Source organism: Equus quagga, chromosome 18 (assembly GCF_021613505.1).
Source record: "Equus quagga isolate Etosha38 chromosome 18, UCLA_HA_Equagga_1.0, whole genome shotgun sequence".
NCBI classification, from domain to species: domain Eukaryota; kingdom Metazoa; phylum Chordata; class Mammalia; order Perissodactyla; family Equidae; genus Equus; species Equus quagga.
The window spans coordinates 30,772,359-30,778,852 of NC_060284.1; positions in this window are offsets into that span (position 1 = coordinate 30,772,359).

A 6,494-nucleotide genomic window follows, 5' to 3' on the forward strand; every position below is an offset into this window, starting at 1 on the left:
AAAATCACACAAATAGTTTGTTTAAACCTCTCCATCTAGGAACCTGAAACAGAACTTCACATTAAGTTCTTTTAAAGAATACAAAATTAAGACTTCAAAAACTATCTTGTTGAATGCAATTAAAAGGAAGACCCTCACCCTAAGGCTACATTATCCTCTGACAAATTAAACCCCATGCCCGTGCTTCTCTAACTATGTAAGAGTTAGAGAAAGCCACGGAACAAACATACTGCTTATTTTTGGATTGTCTTTTTTTGTGGTAATTAAAAATATTTTTCCACTAAAACAAACATGGACATATCATTAGAAGAATGCAAAATATAAAGCTAGGAAGTTACAACATAAGATTTAAGGTGAAATTTCAAAGCCATTTTAGCCACTGTGCTTTTAGGGCCATATTAGACTGCTTCAAGACCCCCCAGGAATATTGGTTCACTTTCCTATGCTGTTCAGGCTGCCGTTTTGACTTGAGAATTCTGAGTCACTACTCTTAAGTAATATAGAAATTTAAAATCTGAAACGTCAGTTATTTTGAGTTAAAAGAATTGATGTAGATGAGCAAAGACCTTGTTATAACAATGTTTTAATCGTTTTTTTAAAAGATTGAGGTCTCACAGTAAGTTTAAATATTACTTACTAACAAGATAAAAGTATGTTAACCGTAATTTGCCTTTTAGCTAATTCAAGTAGAGTTATACATGTGGTATGTTCTTGAGTTTACAATCACACTCAAAACCAGTTTAATGATTGAAAATTCGGTATACTTTCCTTTACCACTTGTGCCTCTAAATGTGCTATCTACCCTAGCTTATCATTTTGTATACAAAAGTCATATGTAAAGGGCCAGCCCTGTGGCCGAGTGGTTAAGTTTGTGTGCTCCACTTTGGCACCTGGGGGTTTGCCAGTTCGAATCCTGGGCACGGACCTACACACTGCTCATCAAGCCAAGCTGTAGCAGCATCCCACATAGAAGAACTAGAATGACTTACAACCAGGATATGCAACTATGTACTGGGGCTTTGGGGAGGGAAAAAAAGAGGAAGATTGGCAACAGATGTTAGCTCAAGGCCAATCTTCCTCACCAAAAAAAAAAAAAAAAAGTCATACGTAATTTTGATGAGAATTATTTGAAATCAAGTAGACAAGATGTCTAGATATATTGAGCTTTATAGTAAATAGAATTTCCAGAAATATTTGTGTTAGCATTTGCTTTCTTTGTAATCACTGAATCACTATTTTTAACCTAGTGCTGAAGAGGTTCCTTACCAATATGTTCTCTCCCTCAAGTATATTCTCTTTCTGTGTCTCTCTTCTTTGTTTTTATTAATCATTTTTAACGAAGATGATGTATGGAGTTGGTATCCAGGTCAAATTCCAGTTTCGAAACTCCAAAAGACTGTCAAATTTTTGACATCTACTTTAAATGAATTGTTACTGAGCAGATATAATTTAGTTGTAATCAGTTTAGTAGTGTTTGACCTAAGGAGATCCAAAAACTCTCATCTTATTCATTCTATATTAAATAGATTTACTGCATAAATTTCAGACCATCTAGGTCTAACACATGGCCTAATAAATGCAAAATAGTTGGCAAAATTTATCCAAATTTTGTTTTCATTTGACATCTATTTTTACTGAATTCTAGATCTGAACATGATATACACAAGTACTAGTATACTAATACACAAGAGTTTTATTTGTCTTTTCAGGAATAGTTAGAATGGTATCTTCCGTTGGAGAGCCACAGTATGTGGTTCCTTATAGATTCGTTGAAGCAAATAATAGGAAACCAGATTATAAAACAAGACAGGAAGGAAGCAGCAAAATCGTATGTGTAAGAAGATTTCTGAAAGAGCACAAATATGGTTAGGCGTGTCCTTCTGTTTTGTATCTACACTCAACGATCAACCCTTCATGCATAGGGATGTGGAATCATGGTGAACCCTTTTCTTTCCCTGTTTTCCTTCAGGGAAAAAAAAAAGTATTACGTATTCTCTAAGAACCTAAATTTATAGTTTCATTTGCTGTGATAAAGACATGATCAAAATCATCCATAGACCTATTCTAGCTTTGTTAGATTTGCAGTGCTGAAGAAGACATGGTCCTTTCATTTGTCTGTACAACCAACACTGAAAGTGAACTATCCGTGGTAGCCCTTCAGTCAAAGGAAGATGAAAAGATCTTTACTGAATCTTATCCTTCTTTGTCCTGGTCGCTTATTCATATGACTTATCCCTGACACAATTTTACATTACTTAACTTTCTCTGTCCTTTGGATGTAAATCTTGTATGTTTTTATCATAAGATCTAAATGCATTTTTGCACTAGAGTGCCAGAACTTTCAGCTGTCCTCCATCTTTCTCCTACAGGATGAGCATGAGAATGTGTTTTCCTTTTTCAGGTAATGGGGGATTTAGTAAAACTTCAGGAAATGACACACATGTTGGAGCAGTGGCAAAAGGAAACAAATCTGATGTCCAGTAGGTCTGGATTTACAGTTGTGCTCCTCTAGTAAGTAATAGCTAGAATTTAAAGAATATTCTCTAGTAACACTTATACTGAAGTCTCTGTGCATTTGTACATTTAATTTCTGTGGCTACCGTGTGACGCAAATACTATTTTTGTATTAGAGAAAATGATCCTCAATATTACTACCAAAGTCACATAGTAAATCTCAAAGCCTGAGCCCGTGTTTTAAACACTGATCCTCCCACTGTCATCTCAGTTCACAGATCTTTAGTGATAACACTTTATCATATACTTCCATAAACATGCATAGTTTTCTTTTGACACATTTATTCTTTACCCTGTCTCATTGCTCTGCCTACCTCAAGCTCTAGGGTTCAGAGGCAAGTGATGGGACAAATAAACATAAAACTAGGCACACTTTCCAGTGGGAATGTGTTATCAGAGACTAGGTGATGATATTCTTTGCTATTGAGTCTTTAATTTGAGTATTTTTGTTTTTATTGACATCAGTGTGCTGAGGCCTTAGTCCACTCTGAGTTTCTCAATACACTGGCTTCCATTTCCACCAGGGACCTATTCTTGGACTGGTTTCAACATCTGCAGATCAGACCTCTGATTTCCCAGGGCCTCAGCCAACACCAGCTTAAAAAACAGGCCTCAATGACTAGCTCCATTCAACTTTTTTTTTTTCTTAAGAGTTTACTTGTTTTCCTTTTTCTCCCCAAACCGCTCCTCCCGGGTGCATAGTTGTGTATTTTTTTTCAGTTGTGGGTCCTTCTGGTTGTGGCATGTGGGATGCCACCTCAGCAAGACCCGATGATTGGAACCGGCGAAACCCTGGGCCACAAAAGCAGAGCTCGAGAACTTAACCACTTGGCCACGGGGCCGTCCCCCCCCCATTCAAATTCTAACACTTCTTGGGCTACAGCACACTAATAATAGCTAATAATTAAGAATTGCCATGTGCAAGCCCTACACAAAGTACTTTATATAAATTCCAAAATCAGAGTCTGTAAGTGGTAAAGCTGGAAATCTAATTTAGGAAATCTGTCTCTAGAGTCGGACTCAACCTGCTGCACCTATGCTTTTGTAATGTTCGAGTATGCTAAGTCCACTCTTTGATCACTGCCCAAAATCTAAGTTCATCACGTCATTTATGGTCTACCATATACTCTTCCTCATACTTTTCTAGGTTTTCTCTTTTCAGAACCAACTTCCCACTGCCAGTCTTTCTCCTTGACCTTTTCACTGGGCTTGTGGAGCCGTACTCCTCACTCCGTGGTAAACAAAGCTCTTACAGGGTTCATATAATTGCTTTTCCACTTCCATAACTAAAACCTGGCTCTAATCATGTTGCATCCCACAGGGTCAGAGGGTAGGGTACACTCTTTTCTCTCATCTACTGCTTCTCTCTTCCTCTACTTTCAAGTAAACTTACTATTCTGATGAGACCTTTGCATCTGACTACCCCTTCCACCCATTTTCATCTCTATGGTCTAGCAACCCTCTGCTCACTCCTTCACATTCACTGAAGACTTTTTGCACCTGGCCTTTTTCTTTTCTTATCACTCAAGTGCTGACAATGTCCTGATGGATTTCCTGTCCATATTTATACCTTATGCAATATATCCTCGTTAGAGTTTTCTGCTCTCCTAAACTCCACTGACCCAGACCTCCACAACACTTCAGTCATCCCTTCCCATGGCAGCATCTGATCTTTGTATCTCCCAGAATTGCTTTACCTCTGAAAATGTGAACTTCAACAAACTTCTTGGGGATTTTTGTCTTTTTTCCTCTGTGCTGTATCCCCAGCACCTAAAACAGTATTTGGTACACAGTAAGTGCTTAATAAATACCTGTTGGATCCATGAATCACAGCTTTCAATTTCTCAATCTTAGCATCTGATTTTTGAAAACAGAGAGGACTTGTATTCCTTGATACTTTCTAGTTCTTCCACCTAGTCTGGAACTAGGAACTGTCATATGAACCAGTCTCACTAAAATCTTCATTTCCCTTTACCTGTCTACTTATGCCACACCTGCCCAACAAATCCCAACCCAGATCAATATCAAAGTCTATATTCTTTGCTTGAATTGCTAAGTACAGTTGAACAAAATCTTATGTCCTTGCAGATGAGCTCATATGGGTCCTTTGCAACATTTTAAAAGCATTTTAAGGATCAAAGTCAATTGCCTTTTCCTATTTCCCTTAACCTATGTATACGTATGTTCAACGTTACCACTTGTAAATACTGAGAGAATCACTGAACATCACTTTCTGCAAATGTTTGTCCTTCCACGTGTAATGTTCTTACTTCCCTCTTTCCTGGCCTGCTGATTTGTACTTAAGACGGAATTATGTTACTGGAATCCTTCCCTGATTTCTCAGCCTAGACTTGGTTTGTCTCCCCTAACAAACTGTTTATCTGTATCACTACACTTGCCAAATCTGTTCAATTCAAGCAAAGATTTCAAAAATGACCCACAGTCTAGCAAAGAAAACATAAAACAACCATGTTGCCATGGTTGTAATAGAGAGGTATATATAATTGTCCTATGAGAGTACATGAGAAGGATAGATTAATGCCACAGAGGAAGTGACATTTGGCTAGACTATTGAAGGGTAAGTGAGCATTTGCCAGAAGGAGAAATGGATAAGGAAGGCGTCTTAGGTATGGTGAGAGGTAAGTACAGCGGCACAGAGAAATAGATTATTTTCAGCTCTGAGTGGTTCAATATTGATGCAACATAGTATGGGAGGTGGGAAGTAGCAAGAGATAAGACTAGAAAAGTGAAATCCTGTCTGTCACGCTGGAGATTTTAGTCTTCCCTGTAGATAGAAATCATGACTATTTAAATAAGAGCTCTATGTGATCAGATTTGTATTAGATAACTGGTAGGAATGGTGAGGATAGATTGCAGTGATGAGAGCCTAGAGTAGTTGAGATCAGCTGGGGAAACTCTTGGGCCAGTGTAGGCGAAGGATAATGCTGTGAACTCAGGCAGTGGGAATGGAGAGAATTTGAGAAATATTTCAAAGATGGGCTGGGGGGAATAATGAAATGAGAGGATGTGAAGAAAAAGGAAGAGTTGACGACCGGAGGGTTATGCTATTATTTGTATTAAGAAAGAAGTAACTTTATAGTATGGTTTTACAGCATCAGTTTAAAGAACTGTTGGAACACCCACTTAGGTTGAGAAAGTGTATGTGAAGAACAGAAAAGAGGAGGGAGTGGAGATAATATCCAGGTAGTTTTTTGGCCATATCATATAGCTAACAGTTTAAGCAATAGGAGAGGATAAGATCAGCTACAGAGAGTGGGTAGAGATGTTTATTTTTATCTATTTCACGATCTATCAGTCGTCTCTGTCCAAGTAGACCGTGTGCTCACTGAGGGTTGGGACTGAGTCCACTTTTGTGTGCTTCCAAGAGGCCGGCAGAAGAAAATGATACTTTCAACAGGAATGGGTATTTGCTTAAGAAGTTTTTTCCCTCTTTGCTCTTTTATGTTTAAAGCACTTTTCTTTCTTTGCTTACACACTCTGTTCAATTCAGCAGAGAGAGTAATTTAGAAAGTAATTTCTGGCAAGGTGTATAATATAATGAAATTCCACCACAGGGAAAGACTGGAATGCTCTGTGGAACTCACTGTATAACTCTAGCCACAGTTGCACCTTAGAGGCTTTTCAAGAACATAGAAAAGTTATTACTTTTGGGGGGAAAGTAATGTTAATGATGTATTATTGTTACTTCTATTGTTCTGCTTTGAAGCTTAAATATATGCTAATCGGACAGGCTACAACATACAAGTAGTCCATGTATTGGATGGTTTTCACAAAATGTATTGAAAAGGACTTAGAATATCAATGCTTATTCTGTAATGATATAAATTACTTACAGATAGACTATCATAGGGAAATTGTACAATTCTACATCTACACATATACTATGTAGATAGGCTGAATCTGTATTTGTTGATATTTCTTCAAATTTTATTCCTTTAGATTTGGCTTTTTTTCCTTCA